Source organism: Vicugna pacos, chromosome 16 (genome assembly GCF_048564905.1).
Source record: "Vicugna pacos chromosome 16, VicPac4, whole genome shotgun sequence".
NCBI lineage: Eukaryota > Metazoa > Chordata > Mammalia > Artiodactyla > Camelidae > Vicugna > Vicugna pacos.
The window spans coordinates 59160719-59183279 of record NC_133002.1 but is presented as its reverse complement, the minus strand read 5'-3'; positions in this window follow the sequence as shown (position 1 = coordinate 59183279).

The window sequence follows — 22561 nt, the reverse complement described above, 5'->3', positions numbered from 1 at the left end:
GAGGGCCCAGTCTAACCACAGGGCTCTTCAAATGAGGAAGAGGGAGGCCAGTGTGTCAGAACCAGAGAGATGGTATCGTGTGACAGACCTGGCCGGCCAGTGCTGGCTCTGACACTGGGGGAGGGGCCGTGAGCTAAGGGTCTAGAGTGGCCTCCAGAAGCTGGAAAAGGCAAAGACACAGACGCTGCCCCTCCAACCCCTCCAGAAGGAACACACTCCTGCCAACATCCGATCTACTCCAGGAAGACCCAAGTCGGATGTCTAACCTATGGAACATCAGAGGATACTGGGTTAACTGTCCGAGTTTGTGGTCATTTGTTAGGGCAGGACACTCAGACGCAGGGCACATTTTTGGAGGTCTTGAGGATCTCAGCTAAAGCTCCGGTCCCTTGAAAGCAAGAGATGTAAGAGACAGGAAAAATCAAGCAGCCCCTGAGACCTGGGAGCAAGTCACCATTCTGTGAGCTGAATTCCATTTCCAGAGCCCCAGGGGTGCTGGCTACTTCAAAGCAAACTTTAGGTGTGGTAGCAGGAAATTATTATAATGCACATCAGCCCTCTCCATTCTATCCTTTTTTGTTTTTAGTAAAACTGATTTTCGACTTCTGTGCTTAGAGCCAGGATGTTTCCGGGAGAGAAAGGGCTGGGAGGCTACCCGAGCTCATCAATGACGGTCTTGAATCCCTCTGAGTGGCCTGTCCTCCCTCCAGCGCCAAGGAGCGGGTCTAAGGGCGGGGAGCCCAGGCTCCAGACAGACCGCGAGGCAGACCTTGGGAGGAAGCCGGCCAGAATATGACCACAGATGTGAATGATATCAGTCTAATAAAGTTATCTTTTAATTCCTCCTAAGTGCACAGTTAGCCACAGGAAATAGTACCAGAAAGGCCTCAAACCACCAAAGCTGGGTTCACAGACTCAGACAGCTACAGGGCCACACAGATGGTGGAAATGGGTGGGGGACACTGTAGGGCATGGTGCAGCCTGTGGCATGTGACCTTTCTAAATGTGGGGCTGTTACCCAGCTCCTGAGGGTTGTCGCTACATGGGCACTTCCTGGCTGAGCCACCTCAGGCAAGTTACTTAATCTCTCTGAACCACTGTGTCCGCATCTGTAAAATGGGGCAGATGAGAGAAGCTGCTGGGTCTCGGAGCACCCATGGAACAACAGGAGACCCCGTGGACGCTCCACTGTCAGTATATGGCAGCAGTCACTGTGACTCCCACGATGACCTGTCCCATCCTCACTCCTCTCTTGGGGCCCCTTCTGTGTTTTGCTTGCTTGACGAGTGTTTATCAGCTACCCGTGCGGTGGGTGCTGGAGCCGCCCAGATCCCCACTCAGGAAGAAAGGACTGGGGACCTGAGCCACCGACACTCAGCCCTCAGCTGGCAGCCCTGCCTGAAGACTGTCTCAGCTGAAGACAGCCTGCTGGGATGGCACCCCTCCCAGAGTTGCCATGGCAAAGGACGGATCAACACAGGGATATAAAGTCCAGGTCTCTCCTCTCACCTCAGGATGGCTCTGGGGGTCGCCCATCTTCAGAACTCCCTGCAGGGTCAGCCCAGATCTGCTGAGACCACATCCCACACTGTCTTCTCTCTCGGCCCAAACTCTTCCCTTCCCAAGACCCCAGCCACCCTTGTGATGCTAATCTCTGACTCAGAGTCTGCCTCCTGGGGAACCCAGCGGTGACAGTGGGTGCTGGAAGGGTCCAAAAAATGCCCACGTGGGGTTGGGTCATCCACCATCTGGTTGGCAACAAGGACCCCAGCAGTGGTGGGGCTGGGGGCGGAGCATAGATCTTGGCACAGGTGGCAAACATTGTTAAAATTTTACCCCTGGTGACCTGGTATTGTAGAGGAGGAGAAAGCGCTCGCTGGTGTGGCATATCTTGCATTTGATAAGTTTGGAAGGAACGCTTATCAAATGAGGAAAATTGGGGAAGGGAGAGATTAGGAGTTTGGGATTAACAGATACACACTACTATATATAAAACAGATAAACAACAAGGACCTCCTGTAGAGCACAGGGAACTGTATTCAATTTCTTGTGATAAGCTATAATGGAAAAGAATCTGACAATAGGTGTGTATGTGTGTATGTGTGTATGTGTGTGTATAACTGAATCGCTCAGCTCTGCACCTGAAACTAACAATGTAAATCAACCACACTTCAATAAACCAACTGCGGAGGACAGCCATGCTTTGGGGAAACGTAACGAAAAGCTGAGAGTGATTAAGAGGCAATTAAAAGCTGAGTGGGAAAGATGGACGGCCTTCTTGGGAGAACAGAAGAGGCTTTCATCTCTTAGGGTGAGACCTCAGAAGACGGGGGTCAAGACCCAAGACGTGACCCCAAGACCAGCAGAACTCTATAGATGGTCAAACTCCTAATCCAGGAAGACCTGCCACGCCGAGGTCAGAGCCCTGGTTGGGAAGAATAGGACCCTGATACGTGGGGATGGTACTTATGGGCTGATGTTTCCCAAAGTCTTGAATCCCAGGATTTCCCCAAACTCCGGGAGCCTGCAGAGAGGCCCGTGACTGCCTGGTCAGCAGCCCTCTGCTTGAAGACAATGTGGACGCTTCTCCCCTGTGAAACAACACGCATCCTTTTCAACAACCGCTCCCGCCTCCCCTCCTGGCTACCAGTGAGAAGGGCGCGTTGGCAACACAGCTCAGCTGAGGACGCGCTGGGCCTGATTAAAGAGGAGAAAGACCACGCACGTCGCAAAGGAGCTTGGGAAGCGGCTGCCGGCTCCTGCAGGAGGCAGACGAGTCCGCACGGGACCCCAGAGGTGCCGCGACCGCCCTGTTAGGACGGCTCCCCGCAGCACGTGAAGGTACCGGCCCACGCTCAGTGGGGGAGAAATGCCAGGATTCCATGGGCTCAAAAGGCCAGAGATGTGGGCGTGTTTGAGGAAATACACCAGGTTAAGGCCAGGTGAGCATGTAACCCGGGAAGGCCCGGAGGACACACCATTTACCAAAACTTAAGGAACGCGCCGGTGAGAGGGCACCAGCATCACTAGAAGGAGCAGTGGGGACTCTGTAAACACAGGCTGCTGGAGGGAGGGGCCGTTGCCCGGCTGGCCTAGCTGATAGCCAGGGGAGGGAGAGGGCCCCATGACTCCACGCTCCACCTCCTACCCCCACCGCCCCCCACCCCTCGCCGACATTAGAGGCCATGTGGCAGCCCTTAACCATCAGCATCCCAGTGGATGCAATTAGCATAATGAGCTGCAAGATCAGAGGCCGCCACATTGGCCGTATCTGTGGAAATGACAAATGCATATACCTTGGACCCAGCAAGGCGGCTGGGAATGTACCCCACAGCTGTCCTACGGTAAGAAAAATAACCCCAAACTGCTGGCCGCTTGACCTTTCAGTGTGTTGGGGGGAGAGGAGGAGGGGGAGGGGGAAGGAATGACCTACCAGACCCACACAAGGGTCATCTACTTACATAGACGTTTACACCTTGGTTTGACCTACTTTTTGCTACTGACGAGGGCATTTTACAGCTCTCAAGGGCAGGTGTCAACTCTTAGGAAGCTGTTAGCTATGCAAATAGTTTGTGTCTAATAACAATTCAAATGCATTTTGTCTGGGAGGAATGCAAATAATTGCTGTCCGGTCGAAATGCTAATCCCTAAGGTGCCCGTTTTATTGCCCTGGAGATTAAACATTCACCAGGTCTCTATCTAACACAGCTGCCTTCTTTCCAGATTTCTCTCAGTGCCTCTCAGCATCCAGTCTCTCGAATTTGAACCAATGTGACCATGATACTGGTTCCTCCATTAATGAATCTTTGACACAGCGTCCCTTTGTTGTGGTTTAAGAATCACGGTTTTCACTTTATGGAAATTAAACTTTGACCCCTAGCACATATCCCTGTAAGAGCCTTTGTGGCGTTGTTGCATGCGAGAGAAAAGTATTGGAAACTAATTTCAGTCAGTAAGGAGCTGGTTAAATTGATTGTGGTGCCTAGACACCAGGGATGTGGTGTAGCTTTTACAAAGGATGAGGCAACTGTGGATGCATTTATGTGGAAGACTCCCTGAGATTTAATGTCATTTTTTAAAATTGAAGTACAGTCAGTTACAATGTGTCAGTTTCTGGTGCACAGCATCATGTCCCAGTCCTGCCTATACATACATACATTCGTCTTCAGATTTTTTCCTTAAAGGTTATTACAAGATATTGAACATAGTTCCCTGTGCTACACAGCAGTAACTTTTTAAAATCTATTTTTATATATAGTGGCTAACATTTGTAAATCTCAATCTCCCAAATTTATCCCTTCCCACCTCCTTTCCCTGATAACCATAAAGTTGTTTACTATGTCTCCGAGTCTGCTTCTAATGTAAATTTTAAAATTTACATTAGAAAGGTGTGTGCTGGATGAGTGGGAACTGGGCTCTTTTGGGTGAAAGACGGGAGCTTTCTTTCCTCTCTCCTGACAGAGCACCTCTGGATAGGAGAGTGAGTGACTTGGAAAAAGGAGGCCAGGAGGGAGACACACTTCACTGCAAAACCTTTGCACATTTTGAATTTGGTATCCGTTGCAAGTATTATTTATTCCAACAAACAAATTTATAAAATTGAAATAGGGGGAAAGGATGCTCAGAACAGAACACAATATCCTAGGCGAATTAGAACAGTGGAGAGGGCTTGAGCCCACAGCCCCTGAGATGTGGGTTTCTCTAAATGTGGGCTGGATCTAGAATGGCTTTTTTCCTAAGGTTTATTGGCGTGTAATTAAATACAGTTAAAGTTACCATTTTTACACGCCCTGTTTGATACGTTTTGACAGGTGTCTGCAGCCACATGACCATGACCACAACCAAAGTGCAGAGTATAATGCCTTCGGTTCACACGTGTGATAGCGTGTAACGTAGCCCATTCTTCACTGCCGAGTGCCGGTCCGCGGTACAAATGTTCCTGTTTTTTTAATCCATTTGCCATTTGAGGGGCATTTGAGTTGTTTCCGGTTTTTTGGTGATTATGAACAAAAGTTGCTAGGGACATTCCCTTACGAGTTTCTGCGTGAACGTAGATGTTCATCGTTCTTGGATGTGGCAACCTGGTGTTACCAAATCAAACTTGGCTCCACTCGCCCGCGTGCAGTAAAGTCAACCTGCTGACGCCGCGTTGTGCTGAGGGAAGGCCCAGCGTTTACTGCCAGGGCCAGACAAGGAGTCCAGGGCAGCTAATGCTCAAAAAGCCCAAACTCCCTGACGGGTCTCGGGAAGCATTTTCAAAGGCAAGGTGAGGGAGCGGAGTTGCAGGGTGTGTGATCAGCTCCTCCACAGGTTCCTGATTGGCTGATGGTGAGGGAGCAGGGCGGTATCCTAGGGGATACCTGAGGCTCAGTTGGTCTGGGGGCTACGCACTCATGGTCCTCAGGTAGTCAACTTCCTCTGGTGAGGGTTTCCCACACCTGTAAGACAGCTCAGGAATGTGCATCAGATACTGTTATCTGGGCAATTCAGGGAGGAGCTGAAGACTCTGTGATGGCTATATGGCTGACATACTGTTTAAATTCTTACCAGTTCTCCTGGCCCAACTGTTACCTTTGTCACTACGTATTCATATCTTTTTGGTAATTAATTCTTGGGCCAGGCTTGTGTGACTCAGGGGAGGCCTCGAAGACTACAGGTTATCTACAGATAAGAGGCACAGAGGCGTGGTGGGGAGAGGTTGTCCTGGGAAGGCCCATGAGGTCCTGCTCAGTCACACTAGGCGTGAGATGCTGGGTTTGTTTACCTTTGTAAGAAACTGCCAGAGGGTTTCCAGAGCAGCTGTCTCATTTTGCATCCCCTCCAGCAGTGTGTGAAAGTTTCTGTTGCTCTATAGCCTTGCCAAAACTGGGTCTTGTCAGTTTCTTCTTCTTTTTTTTTTTTTTTTTTAAACTCTAGCCATTCTGTTAAGTGTGTAATGGTACCTGGTTGCAGCTTTAATTTGAATTTCTGTGATGACTTATGATGTAGAACATCTTCTCATGTGCTTATTGGCCACCTGCCTCTCTTCTTTATTGAAGTGTCTGTTCAAATATTTTGCCCATTTTTTTAATTGGCCAATTGTTTTCTTACTGAGTTATGAGAGTTCTTTAATACAATCTGGAGACAAGTTCTTTACATATATTCTGGATGTAAGTTCTTTATTGGATATGTGCTACACAAATATTTGCTCCAAGTCTGTATCATGACTTTTTGGCGGGAGATGGGTAATTGGGCTTATGTATTTATTTATTCATTTAATGGAGCTACTGGGGGCAGAAGCCGGGACCTTATGCATGCTAAGCACACGCTACCACTGAGCTGTACCCTCCCCACCGTATCATGACTTTTTAAAAACTTCATTGGCTTCCTGCTATGAGCAGAAGGTTTAGTTCACTTCTCTTCCCCTCTCTACCTCTCAAAGTTTGAAAGCTGTTATTATTTTGTTCTCTTGAGTAACTTAACTCTAACATATAAACCTCTATTTCGTGTTGCATCAACTTTTGACAGTATCTCGACTCTAACTTTGTAACGAAGATACATGCCTACCAGCCTTTCCCCCGACAACCTTTTCCACTCCTTCTGACAACCACATTCTAGTTTTCACATTGTCAAAGTTCTTAACATCTATAATCTGTCTCTGAACTAAAACCAAGTCTTGTTTGCTTTATGCATAGTTTGGCTTCAGTCATATCTCCATCATACTGTTAAATTCTATGGAATTCCTCCTGCGCCAGTCTTTGCTTGTTGGTCTCTAGGCCTGGGCTGACCAACCGTCCTGGTTTCCCAGGACATAAATCAGCCTTTTTGTGCTAAAAATGGGAACATGCTGGGAATCCAGAATGAGCTGGTCACTTGATCTCGAAACTTCTCTTGACTCCTCTTCCAGGTAGGATCCAGTTTTCTGGACGCTGTATCTTCCTCTTTCTTCATTTACTTACTGATTTCTGTTGTATATTCACCCAGCAGCTTTTTAAGAAAGGGTGTGTTGAAGATAAACTGTGTCCTTCCGTGTTGGAAATGGCTTTATTCTGCCCTGAGGTTTACTGGTGGATAATTTCGTTAGATACAGAATTCTAGGTTGGAGATGATTTTTCCTTGTAGCTTGGAAGGAGGGTCCGTTTTCACAAGCACCCGTTTTGCCGCTGGGCAGTGGCTGGGCCGCCTTTAGTGTGCCTGCTTCTCTTTTCTCTTGCGTTTTCCATCTCTGCTGTCTTCAGCGCACTTATTTTGGGGTGCGTGGGTTGGACTTGCAGTCTCGGCAGGCACGTTTTTTAAACCCTCAGGAGCTCTTTAGTTCTGATTTCCTTCCCCCGAACCAAACTGAGCTCCTGTTTTACAGGTGCGGTGTCGTCTCTAATCCCTCTGAATACATCCAGCAGAGGTTTCCCGTGCTGCCTTCTGTTCAGAACTCATTTTTGCTTCCTCTGGGCCAGGGTCCCTGTTGTTTTCCTGAGGCTTCTCCTTCATGACAGTGGCCCTCCTCAAATGCCTGGTGGCCCTTTGTGGCTCATTCCTGTGTCAGAGACGAGGACCGGGTGGTAGGTTGGTGCTTCCTCTGCTACTGTGCCGCTAGGCCTCCCCGTCCCCCACCCCCGGAGTGAGAATTTCCTGTAAGTCCTGTAAAGCCAGGCCTTATTTTAGAGAGAGCTACTCCAGCCCCGCCCCCGCCACCTCCCAGTGCCAGAAGGGTGGGGTTTTGTAGCATCCTCCTGGGAACCGCCATCCTGCCTGGTGGCCCTGCAGCTCAGTGGCCTTGGCTTTCCCTTCGTTAGCAGGGAGCCTGCTGGGGTTCGGTTGATGAGACACACAGGGAGTGGGGCGGGCGAGCTGCCACTGGTGCTCTTGTCTCATAAGCGGACCCTCAGTGACCCCCTGTCCTCAGCAACCCCTCTTCACGCTTGGGTTCTGCAGTGTCTGTTGATCTGAGCCTGGAATTGATGGTGGGTCACAGTCCCTCTGTCTCAGCCTATCCTAGGCTGAAAAACTCTCCACCTGTGTGGCCCCACCAGCCCCTCCTATCCACTGTCCTTTCCAGGGCTCCGTGGCCCCCCCAGGGGCTACCTTTGCTGTCTCGTACACTTGCCTTTCCGTGGGGGCTTGGAAGATGCTGATGTGCAGAGCCCTCAGACCGGAAGCCTCATCCCAAGGTGGAATTGGGGCTCCGCAGGAAAGAGTTCTCATGGCACACATGGAACTGGACATTAGCCCATGCCTGTGACGCGCCAGGCACGGTGTGTTACATGCTTCTCTTTTATTTCTTGCTGTTATGATTCTTTCCTCATTCTACCACTTAAAACTGAGCCATGGGGAAAGGAACTCACTCAGCATCAGGGGAGCCAACCTCCAACCCCAGCCCATTTGACACGAAGGTCCAGATGACTCTGCAGCCTCCCCGTGGCCCTGCAGGACCACAGTCCATGGGCAGTACCGCTCCGGCCTTCAGGAATCAGCCGAGTCCACACCAAGCATCAGGGGAGAAGTTCCTGCACATCCAGGCCCCCCGCATCCACACTGGTGTTCCAGGAATATGGCCAACACTAGGCTCCCTCCAGGGCTCCTGCTGCCCTTTGAGGCTCCTTGCTGTCCTCCAAGTCACTAGTGCACCTCAATTAGAGCCTCACCTGGAGCCACCCCAGCTCTGACGGCAGCTGTGGGAGGAAGGAGATGAGATGCTGGTGGGGCGGGGATACCTGAGCCCAAGGCAGAGCTGTTCCCCATCATCCCCTACCGGGTCTGCAGGTAACAGCACTCGAGTAACGGCCACTAGGCATTGAAAGCCTACGGTGGTCACGTGTGTTAGGTAGATCGTGTCTAATTGTCCAGTGGCCCTTTCGGTAGAGATGCCTGTGCTCATTCTTCTGATGAGGAAGCTGAGGCTCAGAGGCTAAGAAAGTTGTCAAAGGCTACCAGCCAGTACGTGGCAAGGCTAGATGTTAACTCGTGTCTGAAAGGTGCCCACGGCAGCGTGCCTTGTACACGGTGCCAGGGTCCCCACCTGCGCCACAGCCTCGCATGGCCCAGAGGGCCTCCGCCTGGACGGTCCCAAGGCTGCTGGGTGGTGACCCTCGGGAATTTTGGAGGGCTAACCCTGCGTGCCCCTCCACCAGGGTCCCTGAAACACAACCACGTTGTTGTGGGTCAAGATTCTGGACCAGTCCTTCCTCCCCTGCTGGCCCTGCCGGCCCCCAGCCCCGCGCGGCCGCTCCAGCCAGGATGCAGCCTCCAACCCTGGGCTTGATTCAGCATTCCATCACATTTGCAGAGCAGAAGGTGACAGACCCTAGAGGACGTGGGAAAAACCCAAGGAAGCAGGGGAAGGGGGTGTGATGAGAAGGGAAAAAAAAAAGAAAAGGAAGTGAAGTCTAACTTTTAAAGGGAAACGGTCCCCAAAATTGGTAGTTGCAGAGAAAACTTTTGAAAACCATCTGGTTCAATGCCCCTCACCCCTCGACTCCCACTTTCCCAGCAGAGTATGTACCCCAGGGCTGGAGGCCCAGGAGGGGCTGGAGGAAGAGGAGGGGGCCGGGGGGCAGCAGCTTCCTGGCCAGCGGAGGGCTCCCACTGAGCCCCCGGGGCGGTCGGGGTGGCTGGAACAGAAGGATGCTCCTGCTTCGAGCCAGGCACCTGCACGCTGAGCTCATTAAATCTCCCCCAAGCCTTCAGACGAGGTCTTACAGTCTCCACCTTACAGATGAGGAGGGGGAGCCTCGTCCGGGGAAATTGCCTTCCTCACCACCAAGGGCTTGGGTCTGGCTATCGATCCTGCCCTCTGGGAACCCTCTCCCCGACCCCTCTCCTCCTTCCCCAACTGGGAAGAACAGAAAGGGTGGGAGGGGGCCGCGGGTGTCCCGGCGTCCCCAGGCGCAGCTCCTCATGCATAAAACAGGAGGAACCTTTTCCTCCGCAGTTAATCAAAACCTCCGGGCCCGAAAGATTGCAGATGAAGGGCCCCAGTCAAGTTATTTCCCTTGCAAATGAAGCCACTGCTCCAGCGTTTTTCCCTCTTTAATACCTCATCAACTCAGCCATCGACCCAGGAGCCCCAGGGCTGCTCTGCTCGCCTGGTCCCCAGGCAGGTATCTGCCACTTTTCAATTAGCTTGACAAGTCCCCAGTAAACAGACAAGGCAGCTTCGATCCCAGACCCCCTACCCTCACTGAAGCCCCGGGACTAGGGCTCCTGCCCCCCAGTGGTAATTAGCAGATCTTCAAGGCTGGCGCCGCAAAGCCAGGTCCTGCTGGAGAGATCTACCGCGCAGATCAGGCTGTGCCCATCACCAAGTCTCTCAGAGGTCCAGGGACTGAGACTTCCTGGTGGAGGTGGGTAGGCGAGCAGTGGGGTGAGGGGCACACACACCTGATCTTAAGGAAGACCCCAAGGGGGCCCTGGTGGAGGGACCTCAGCTTATAGAGCTCAGCCCCAGTGAACCAAGAGATGAAGACTCATTTATTCCCTCTCTGGGTGCCTGGAGTTTCCCTAGCTGTAAAATGAGATAATACAATTCTCTGCCTTGCAGGGCCACTGTGAGCATAAATCAGATGATCTGGGTGCAGCCCTTGGTATCCAGCACTTAGAACGCATTCCATAAATGTTAGCCACGGTTTGTATTAATATTCTATCGGCACCAACATCAGACCACCACTACCGTGCACAGCTGTCTTATTGTAGGATCAGCCATTTATTAGAAGAGCAGAGCTTCGGTGAGTTACTGAAACTGGCTGTGCTTTCCTGTTCTTATTATGTAAATAACGTGCCTATTTTGTGGGGTTAGTGAGGGGACTCACTCAGATAAGAGGGCTCAAGGACTCTGAGAGGCACAGACTTTAGAGCCAGATTCCCCTGTCCAAATCCCTGCTCCCTGAGCTGTGAGACCTTGGGCAAACTACTTGACCTCTCTGAGTCTTGCGTTCTTCCTCTGTAACACGAGGGATTACAATGGTACCCATGTCAAGGACTATGAGACATTGCTAAAGGATAATTTTTATAAAGGTAAAATCAGGACTCAAATATGAAAGGAACGTGTATCAAAGATTTTCTAGAATTCACGAAATCCTGAGGGAAACAAGATGTTACAACCCGTTCAAAGGAGAATTCAAAGAACACTCACATGGGTAGCTGGAAATGTTGAAATGAATTTGCAAACAGATGCAAAGGACATACCCAGTTGCATTCCATCAGACTCAGTTCTTGTGCCTTCCTGTGGGCAAAAATTATGTGCATTGTTATGTTTTCTACGTTCTACAGAGTTGTAAATAACTCAAAGACAGCGAAACGTGGAGCTCACCCGAAGGTTTTGCCTGTATCAGGGGCTTTCTCAGCAGAGGTGAGCCACTCTACACACAGTGCCTGGTAGGTAGAAAGTGGAGATACTCAAATGAAGGCCAACCAAATGAGAACAGGCAAAGACTTTAACGTTGCAATAGCCCCCATCCCTTTCCTCTCAGCAGAAACTCAAAGGCAGGCAGGGGAATAGGGAGGCTTTCTAGGGGAGCAGAGAGGAGGCCCCAGGTGTTCCCCCATTGGAGGCTGGCAGCCTGGGCAAACTGGTGGGGGCCCACTGGGAGCAGGTGACCCACGTGATTGGTCAGAGGTGCATATTTGTCACTCTCTGGTTGGTCCTAAGTTGGAGGTGGGACAGAAACTAGAAAAGTGATCGATTAGGAATCAATCCCTGGCTATTTAGGGCCAATTGTCATAGGGGTGGTTGCCAGACTTCTGGAACGTTTGCTGGAGAGGATGGCCTGACTTCCTCCAAGTCTGACTTACAGCCGTCAGGCCTGCTTCCTGGACCTGTAACTGTAGGTAAGGGGTCACTTGGTTGGTTTTCTGGGCTGGCTGCTGCAGGTCATGGGTCAGAGTTCTATTTTTATATATAGTCTGGCCGTTGTCCGTTTGTATGTTGAGTCTCTCAATAACCACAGTGCCTGACACATGGGACCCCCCTGTCAGTGGTGATTACCATCGGCTGATGCCCATTGATTACACATGCTTGCCAGTTGGACCTGGTTTAAGCAGAGTCAGGGATTTATTGCCTTGGGAGCTCAGAACCCATGGGGAGGTCGGAGAGCCGGGCTGGAGAAGACAGGAACCGAAGTGGTTCCAGCCCCACGCCTCAGCCATAGCCTGTTTCTGCCCTGTGCCACTCTTGGAGGTAAGGTCCTAGGGGAGGAGGGGATCCTATTGATCTGCCTTGGGTCATATGGCACAAGAGGGCCCAGCAAGGGGGAGAGGTGGCTTTTCCCCCAAGGAGAATTGTACCGATACCAGAAAAACAAGGCTTCAATATGGGATCACAGAATCCGTTCAACCACCCAGGACGCGGGTGCCATGGAAACGTCCACATTTCCAGCTGGGGGCACTGGGCACCCAGAAGGTCGGTCATTTGTGGATTCAGACTCAAGGTCTGCTCTCTTTCAAGTCCAGGTTCTTCCCCCTGCCAGTGTCACTTTGCCTTGGTGCACGGTGAACCTAGTGTCCCCTGACCCTTGGGTACAGTTAAGCTCCCACCTCCCCTGCCCAGCGCAGCCCTGAAGTTCTCTCCCTCCTTGGAACTCAGGTCCTTCTCTGCTTCAACATCCTTTGGTCCATTCACATCTCTAATTGCTGTGTGCATAGCTTCCTTCCCCAGTGGGGGACAAGCTCTGGAGGTCACCTGTCCCTGAACACAGAAAAAACTTTAAAGAGAAATCCTGAAATCCAAGGGTCTGTAAGAGCGGAAAAGTCAGAGCAAAGACAGTGCACAAGCTCTTTCTGTTCATCATCTTACTGTTGAATTTTAAGAGTTCTTTGTATATTTTGGATCACAGTATTTTATCAGATGTGTCTTTTGCAAGTATTTTCTCCTGGTCTGTGGCTTGTTGTCTTATCCTCTTGAAATAGATAACACTTTGCCAAATCCAGTTAAATCTTACTTCAAATCCTGCTTCTGAGAGAGGGGAGACGTTTGGAATCGGTCAGGTTTGGTGCTTCCTTGCACCCCTCCCCCCATCTCAGAGGTCACACAGAATGAGGAAGCCCCCATCTTTATCCCTGTGTGGTCCCCATGGAGATGCTCTTCATCCAAGATGCTGGTGTTTCATTCAAAGACAGATAGTCTGTCCCTGGAGGTAAGCTCGGGTCTGGGGACTCCGTTGCCAGGGCTCCTGAGGCCAGCACTCTTGAGATCCATCTCTACATCTGTACGCTATGCCTTCTGAAGCCTTGTCACCTGGTAGGGCTCCTGATAGGCCTGGGACACAAGTGTCCTCACCCTCAGAATCATCCCCCCTCAAAGCTTTGTCCTCATCCACCCTGGTGAAGCCACCTCCTAGGGGAGCTAGTTTCCCGTTCCAAAAGCCCCGGAACTGTCCACCCCCTAATCATTCAGTCATCTGGACTCAAAGCCCACCCACCTTGTGTTTTGAGGCAGACAAGAAAAAAGAGCTCTTTGAAATCGGATGCCTTAATAGGCAGGACAAATTACACATGCCACACGGGAAATTTTCCTGTCTCAAATGGTCACCAGGACCTCAGCATGGGGCTTTTGGTCAAAGGGGGATTTTTGGAGTTCTGGAATTCCGCCAGGAATCACCTCCTCCAGGAAACATTTCTTCTCCCCACCTCCCAGGGCCACCCTCCGCCAGTTGAGCCACCCTGCTCTGTGTTGCTCTGACACCATGGCTGAGCTCTGATCCCACAGTGGTCAGCCTGGGGAGTCACCAGTCCATCTCCCCGCGAAGAGCTGCGAGCTCTCTGAGGGCGGGGCTGGGTCTTACTCCTGGCACAGATGGAGCCAACACATTCCCCGTGTCTGCCCCCAAGTGAAGCTGCAAACTCCACGTCTTGGGTTGGTGCAGGAGGCTTCCTGCCTTCAGGAAGCAAGTAGGCTGGCAGGGTTGGGGATAAGTGCTGGGGTCCTTGGCCATTGGATTCACCCCACTTTCCTAGACTCTGCTTTATGTAGCTTTCCTCTGCCACCACCCCCCCCCCCCACGGGTGAGAGCAGCTCCTTTGAGATTCCTCTTGCACTTTCATTAATTTCTATTGAATAATTGAGACCAGAAAATTAGTACTTTCAACCTCAACCTGAATTGCGTGTGTGCTCCTTTCATAATTGTAATTCCACTGGAGTATCAAACATCCGAGTGAGCCCGCCTTCTCCGGGGACGGAGAGAACAAAGCTGTGTCTAGGGGTCTTAAGACACGCTGCTGGCTCCAACAGTGCACTTCAGACTTCGCTTTTTAATTCATGATGGGTGGATGAGGGGATGGGTGAGAAAGAGGACCCCAAAGATCAAGTCAGCTGTACAGAAGCTTCCAAAATTAGAAATGACTCCCCTTACTTTCTGGGCTAGAACCAACTTCGTTTCTTTTATGAAAATAAAAAGGAAATTGATGGACACCAAGAAGCTGAGAACCTGGCCAAAAAAGTTTCGTTTTTCCTTTCTTTCCTGTCTGATGCCAGACTACCTCACATCTCGATGTGAGCTACTTCCAGCCGTCTCCAAAGATAGGATTCTTAAAACGTCAGCTGGGTCCTTGGGCATGCTTACTGCAGACAGGCCTGATCTGCAGCCCTCAGTGTGGCCCTTTGGGGACAGCCAGGTGACGGTTCTAGCAGGCATGGACACCCTTCTACTCCCTTTTACTACTACCCCCACTCCTGGCAGGAATTGGGGGGGTCCTCGGTGTCACCACAATGCAGCTTTCATTAGCCTTATTTGGGATACAGAGGGATAAGCATCTCTGATTTTAGAGAAACAAAGAGCAAGCAAGCTGGGCAGCTGCCAATGGTCCATGTGCTCATGGCGACTGATCTCTGGGAGGGGCCCTGGCACCCTGATGCGTCTGTTAATTCTGTTCTTTCCCCAGGAGAAGAGGAAGGACACAATCTGTCCAGAGTTAGCAGTGACTCACAGCCACTTGGAGGGGGTTCTCCCAAGGAGGGGGTCTCAGCAGGAAAAGAAGAAGGCTGATGCAGCCAGGGAAACCGTGGGTGGGGAGGTCCCGGTTGGAGAGAGATGGAAAGCTGGGTGGGAAGCAGTCCCCAGGGGATGCTACCTCCCAGGCCCACCTTAGGGGCCTCTGGAGAGATGGGAGATGCAGAGGGAAGGGTTCTCCAGGCTCTGCTCATCCTTGTTCCAGCCTGGGATAGTCAGGCTCCCAGGGTGGGGCCCCCCAGCTAGCTGATCATCACAAGCCCTGGTAGGTCCAAGTTCTGTTGCTACATTTCTCACTGCCATCTAAATGTCTCTCCGCTTTGGGGGTCAACCCTGTACCTTAAGGTTCTAGGCCAGGGCCAGGCACAGAGCTAGAGTTTAGGACTCTGTAGAGAGAATGGAGTCTGATCACCACTCTCTCCCTCCCTGTCTTTGCTCCACCCACATCAGCCTCTTCCACCTTGCACCTGCCTCAGGGCCTTTGCACAGGCCATTTCTTCTGCCTGGGATGCTCTTCCTCTTGGCTCACTTCCTCCAGCTTTCCAACCAAATGCCATCTCAGTGAGTGTCTTCTTATAAACCAACAGCCACCTTCCCACCTTCCACACTCCCTCTCCATGCGGTAATTTTCTCATTTTTGCATATTGTCTGTCTTCCACTAGCTGCTATCGAAGGTCTATGAGAGTAGGCATCTCTTGGGCACAGCTGTATCCCCAGCACAGTATTAGGCACATAGCAGGTTCTCAAATAAACACTTGCTGAATGAATGAATGAATGAATGAATCACCAGCACTGGCGAGGGAAGGTGGCAGTGGGTGTTGGGTCTAAGAAGTGAAAGTCCCAACTTTGGACTCAACCTGCGCGTATAGAGGTCAAGGGGTCCAAGCTTGGCACCAGCGGCTTTGCCTCGCCCCTTGGCGGACAGATGCTTCCAGGCCACCTGTTTCCCTCCCCACTGGTGGCCACAGCTGGACCAGACCCCAGACTTGGCCTACCCTGATCTTTGGGTCCCACTGCCCTGGGCCCTTCCCAGGCTCTCTGACTGTACCTTTACCCCCCGGATGAGGCCTCTCGCTCCAACCTTCTCTGGCCCCATCTGGCAAAGCTGGATCAGAGAGAGCTGTGGGGGCTCCCGCACTAGGCCCCAGAACCAGCTTTCCTTTGCAAATTAAAGTTTAAAAGATGCCACTTTTAATGATGTTGGAGTGCAATGTACCCTGAGGCTTTTTGTGGTAAACGGCTCTTAATAATAATTATTATTAATTATTTTCTTGAGCAGTGGCAAGGGGGAGGCCGGGCCCGGCTCAGCCTGCAGCAGTATGTCAGCTGTCAAACCCTCTGGTGAGCAGGGCTCGGAGGAGCTGCCCTGTCGCTCCATCGGGCTCGCCTGGGCCTGGGATGGGAAAGGGAGCAGGGAATTCCAAACTGCGGGAGGAAAGGAGGGGGTGAGGTGGGGGTGCTGGGGGAAGGGCGGCACTGGCAGAAGCTCTCCCTCCCCCTGGGTGAGACCTCACCGTCAGGAAGCCCCTCCACGGGGTGGGGAGGACGTTCATCTTCAGCAAAGCAGGAGAGGAGACAATTGCCACTTACTGAACAGTGACTGAGGCACCTCCCACGCGGAATTAGACCCGCTTTCCGAAAACAAAATGCATATGAGACATAAGAAGCCCTGATGTGTAGCGTGTGCCATTTTCCAAGGGGTAAACACTCCCACCACGGCCAGTTTAAAGACATCAATAATCTAACACCTGGTTTGTAAAATTCCTGAAAATGTAACCATCACTTCTGTGACCTCGTGGGAGCCAGCCCTGGCACCCCAGTGTGTGTGATGGGTTTCAAAGCTTCCCTGCCGGGAGGTATGATGAGAGTCAATTTCATGGGCCAGCTTGCCCAGGCCACAGGTGCCCAGCTGTTTGGTCAGATGTATTCTGGGTGTGTCTTTGAGAGTGTTTTTGGATGTGATGAACATTTGAATGAGTAGATGAAGTAAAGCAGATTGCTGTCCTGGTATGGGTGGGCCTTGTCCAATCAGTTGATGAGTCGAAGAGGACAAAAAGGCTGAACTTTCCATGAGTAAGGCCTGACTGTCTTGAGCTGGGACATTGATCTCTTTCCTGCCTTTGGACTCAGAGTGAAACTCTGGCTCTTTTTGGGTCTTGAGCCTGCTGGGTTTTGGACTGGAACGAACACTACTGACTCACCTGGTTCTAGGCTTTGGACTCAGACTGGAGTTATGCTGTCAGCCCTCCTAGGTTTCCAGCTAACCAGCTGAAGACCTTGGGAGCTGCCTGCTCCATTTTACATATAGATATATACCGCTTGTTGGTTCTGTTTCTCTGGCAAACCCTAACTAATACAGGCGTAGCTGTAGTCACCAGAATAATGGCGCCCTCTGAAAGATGTCCAAATCCTAATCGCCAGGACCTATGGCTGTCATGTTACATCATGTGATGATTAATTTTATGTGTCAACTTCACTGGGTCACAGTGCTGACATGTAGTCAAACATTATTCTAGATATTTCTATGAGTGTTTGGGGATGGGATTAACATTTAAATAGGTGGACTTGGTGTAAAGCAGATGGCCCTCCCTAATGTGGGTGGGCCTTGTCTAGTCAGGTGAAGGTCTGGAGAGAACAACAAAACTGAGGTCCCCGGAGAAAAAGAAAATTCTGCCAGCAGACGGCCTTCAGACTTGAACTGCAGCATCAGCTCTTCCTTGGGTGTCCAGGCAGATGTTCACTCTTCAGATTTTGTACTATCCAGTCTCCATAATCACAGTTAGCCAATTTCTTAAATCTTTCTCCGTAGGTACCTATCCTGTATATACACGTGCAGACACATCTGTTTCTCTGGAGAACCCTAGTGCACATGGCAAGGGAGAAAACGGGAGAATTAAGGTTGCAGGTGGAATTAAGGCTCTTAATCAGCTGCCCTTAAAATGGGGAGTTTATGCTGGATAATCCAAACAGGCACAGTGGAATCACAAGATGGGGCAGGGTCAGCGTCAGAAAGATGAGATGTGAGAAAGACTTGATCAGCCATCGCCGGCTTTGAGGGTGTCATGGGTCCATGAACCAAGGAATGTGGGCGACCTCTAGAAGAAGGTCAAGTCCCCAGAATGAACACAGCCTTGTTGACACCTTGATTTTAGCCATGAGGCCCATCTCGGACTTTGACTTCCAGAACTGTAAACTAATGAATTTGTGTTGCTTTATGCCACTAAGCCTGTGGTCATTCGTTACAGCAGCAACAGGAAACTAGTACCCATACGTATCATCCGCACTTAACTAGACGATGGACTTAAAGCTCAGAGAAGCAGGCTGCCCTGGTTGCCATAGTGATGAGCAGCCAAGCTGGGGTTTGAGGCCGGGACAGTGATTCAAAGGCCCAAGTTCTTTGTTCCATCCCACGAAAAAAGCCACTGGAAACGTAAACGCCCTTGGGAAGGTTACCCACTCTGTCGTATTTCAGCCTGGGTATCTTGAAAGGTTTCTTAACAAAACACCAGAAAATGTACCACCGCGAAGAGCAAGGGCCAGGGGGAGAAAGAGCCGACCGTGCTGGAAGGAGGGAAGCTGCCCTCCTCCCCGGGGTGGGTGGGGCCTGACTGAAGCTAAAGATGAGAGGCACCAGGTGGTCGGTGTATGAGCACAGCAGGGGCTGCCAGGCCCTGCACCAGGGGCTTAGATGCTGACCCCTCCCTGGACACAGAGGGCGTGGCCTGGAGATGGAGGTGGGGAAAGGCAACTCTTAAGGACCACAGCTTCAGTGAACACATCTGTCCCAGCACAGGGAGATAAAGAGGCCGGTCTGTCTTTGTGGAAGAGGCGAAACACGAGGGGGTGCTGGCTGAGCAGTTTCCAGACCTGATAGAAGCCAAGCGTCGTCAGATTCAGGCAGCCCGGTGAGTCCCATGGGCCCAGGCCCTGAATGCTAGTGCCAGAGACACAGGCATCAGATGGGAGACTTTAGATTCTCTGGGGCAAGCGCTTGTGCTGGGTGAATGTTTGTTAAATTAATGAGTGATGGAGAGAGGGGAACAAGGTGGGAAATGAGGCTGCCAGCTTTAGACAAGGCTGGGAACTCGCAGTCTCTACCCACCCTTCCACCCCCATCTTCTGAGGACCCGAGAATGGGGTGGGCAGGCTAGGGGTTCTGGGGGACCAACGAGGAGGAGGTAGGGCGAGGGTACCGAGCACCTGGGGTATCTCACATGGGTCCAAGGAGCCCTCCGTGGCCAGCCCCCAGCCTGAAACTCCAAATGCCCACTCCCACGTGAGCCCTGGGGACTTCCGCTGGAGAAGACCCCCCCCCCAACCAAGGCTCCTGGGAGGAAGAGGTGGCTGCCGTCCATCAGGCCTGGGCAGCCAGAGCCAGCGGGGGTAGCTGCGAGCTGAGCGGGGAGAGGAAATGCTCTCTGTTCAACCCCAACACCGGGGAATCAGCTGCGCTGTTTCTCCAGAATCACGAGTCTCTTGAGCCCAATATTCAAATCTATGCAGAAGTCGAGCCCGGGTTATTTTTAGCAGAGTCAGAAGGAGGTGATCTAAGGCTGAATCCAGCAGGAGGGGTGCAATCCCAGAGTCACCCTGGAAAGTCAGGCTCGAGGGATCGCCTCCCTCCTGCTGGAGGGGCCTGGGTGCTGCTCCCAGATGCCCCGAGAGCTGGTGTTTGGGGGGTTTTGGAGAGGGAGGAGGACCAGTGTGGTCCACAGTCTGCCAGCATCCCTGAGAGCCAGTGTTCTTTTCCCTTTGGGGCTTTTACTGAGTCAGCACCACACTTTTTTGAGAACAGCCTGGGCTGTGTGCTGGGGCCGATGGCCTGGCCAGGGGGCCATTCTGCTCATGACTGAGGGCACTCGGCTCTGGCCTCTAGGCTGCCTACCTCCCTCCCCTGTACTACCTTTAAAAGCAGCAGCAGACGTCTGACCCCTTCTGTATTTGTTCCCGTGGCTGCTATAATGAATGATCACAAACTGGATGGCTTAAAAACAACAGAAATGTATTCCTCACGATTCTGGAGGATAGAAAGTCTGAGATCAAGGTGTTGGCAGGGCCACGCTCCTTCCAAAGGCCCCAGGGAAAGATCTCTCGCCCCTTCCAGCTTCTGGTGTTGCGCGCAGTCCTTGGCGGTCCTTGGTTCGTAGCTACATCACTCCACTCTCTGCTCTGTCTTCTCCCCTGTGTGTATACAAGTGTCTAAATTTTCCTCTTATAAGTCCCAGTCATGTGATTTAGGGCCCATCCTAATCCAGTGTGATCTCATCTTAACTACATCTATGAAAATTCTCTTTCCAAAGAAGTCATGCTCACAGGTACGGGGGTTAGGACTTCAACACATCTTGTGGGGGGTGCAATTCAACCATGACATCGTCCATCCTGTTCCGTCTAAGGCCCTCCAGGTTAGGGGTGGGAACGGCTGATGCAGTGGCAGGCCGGGGGCAGCCCGCCCACGGGCCTGACCCCTCTCACCCGGCTGGAGGGGCGCGAGCTCCTTGCGCTGGAGGCACCTGGAGGGAATCCTGGGCCTTTATAGCTCAGCAGCTCTGGGTTACTCAACATGGCTTCATGTCACGCCTGGCGTCCTGGGTGGTACCTGCCTGATCTCGGTTCATCCTCAAACCCCGAGTGTACTGGGATCGGCTTCCGTATTTCGCACAGGAGAAAACATGGGCAATGTGAGCTGAGCCTCGCGGCAGCAGATGCCAGCCCAGGCCTGACTCAACTCTTTTAAGAGATGGAAGGGGGTGGTTTCACTCCTGCCTTCCCTTCTGAGCTGGGGAAGGGGGGCTGCCCAAGCTGAGACGAGGGAGCGCAGCGGGAGCCTTTCCCCAGCACCGTCCTGAAAAGACCCCCCCCATCCTTTAGGGAAACGTGATGCGACCGCTTTAAAGGTTACTAGGACAAAAAGCTGGAGGAACCAGCGTGACCCCCAGGCAGAAAGATAAAGACAGTTAAAATGGCCTTTTGTACTGAGACCTCACCCTGCCCTGAGTTCATTCCCCCAGAAGTGGCAGGAGGAACACATGGGGTCTGGGGGGCAGTTGGAGTCAGTCAAAGTGATGGGGGCAGCTGCCTCGACACAAGGCAGGCAAATCCGCCAGGCCCAGCCCCACCTAAAAGGGCCCTTGGCGACCAAGAGAAGAATCTGCAATGCCTCCCAGCCCTCTGCAGAGACCCAGAAGAACCTGCCCCTCCGCTGCCCTCCTGCCTCCCTGGTTCTGGGCAAGCTTACTGGCCAGCGGCCTCCCAGCACTCTCTCTCCTGCCCTTGAACTCAGGATTCTGTCCTGGAGCCAGCTGAGGCCTGTGTGTGCTCTTGGCCCCAGACCCAGGCTGGACCCAGCCTCTTCCCTCCGTGTTCCCAGTCTTGGCAGCCTCCCACGCCCTGGGCTGTAGGGAGGCGCTGCTTCTGGGCTGGGGGGCTGGGGGTGGGAGCCAAGCCTTGGAATGAGGCTTCCTCCAGCACCCTGAACCTGGTCCCAGCCACTGAGAGTAAAGCTGGGGGTGGCGGAGCAGAGAGGAGCCATCCAGGCAGGACGGGGAAGCCCAGTGGTTCACGCTGGATGCACAGTAGAAACACCAGAGGAGTGCTTTCTTAAAAAAAAAAAATTCTGATGCCCAGCCCCCACCCGGAGATTTCAGTTTAGTGGTCTGGGTGCAGCCAGGGGTGGGGATGGCTAGTGCTCCCCAGGTGACTGCAAAGGCTGGGGAGGGGCTTCCTCACGCCCGCTGCCTCACCTGTAAGTGGGGCGGTGGAGTGGCCTTGCAGGGTGGCGATGAGGCTGGTCCCTGCCTGGTATCTCTGCAGTGATGGGAGGGGTTGGGGGAGGCAGGGGTGGCCAGCTTTGGTTTTAGGCAGGAAGGGCCCCTTGGCGCCGGCACCCGGCCTTATATCCGGGCTGCGGCTTTTTCCCAGGGCCTGGCTTCTGCCATCAGCCTGCCCTTCCAGTATCACCTGCCACCCCGCCCCACCCACCTCATTAAGATTTTAAGACAATTCAAAAGGAGGCTCCTATACAAAGAACTCTCGAAACTCAACAGTGAAAAAAACCCAATTTAAAAAATGGGCAAAAACCTGAGCAGACACCTCCCCAGGAAGACACACCGTGGCCAGTGAGCCTGTGGGGAGATGCCCCCCCTCCTATGGTATCAGGGAAATTGCAAACTAAAAGGCTACAAAAATAAGAACCTACTGGTACCCCCAGGGCCTGGACGAGTGGTTTGGAATGTGGGCCCTGAGCCTGCAAAGCAGCATCACCCTGTGAAGAATGCAGATTCTTGGGCACCACCCAGACCTACTGAATCAGAAACGCTGGAGGTGGGTCCAGCAGCCTGGGTTTTTAGAAGCTTGGAGTCGGGATGTTTGCCGGCCTAGAACAGGGTTCCTAGGTGTTGGAGAGGCCATCCTCTGCACCGTAGGAGGTTGACCCTCATCCCTGGCCTCTACCCACTGAACGCCAGGAGCAGGCAACTCCCCCACACCCCAGCCGTGACAATCAGATATCTCCAGACAGTGCCAGTTGTCCTCTGAGGGAGCTAGCTGCCCCAGCTTGAGAACCCCTGCCTGGGGGAGCATCTCAAACACAGAATGATTCTGTAAAACTGAACATATCTTGTGGCTCAAGCACCATGCTGGACTAT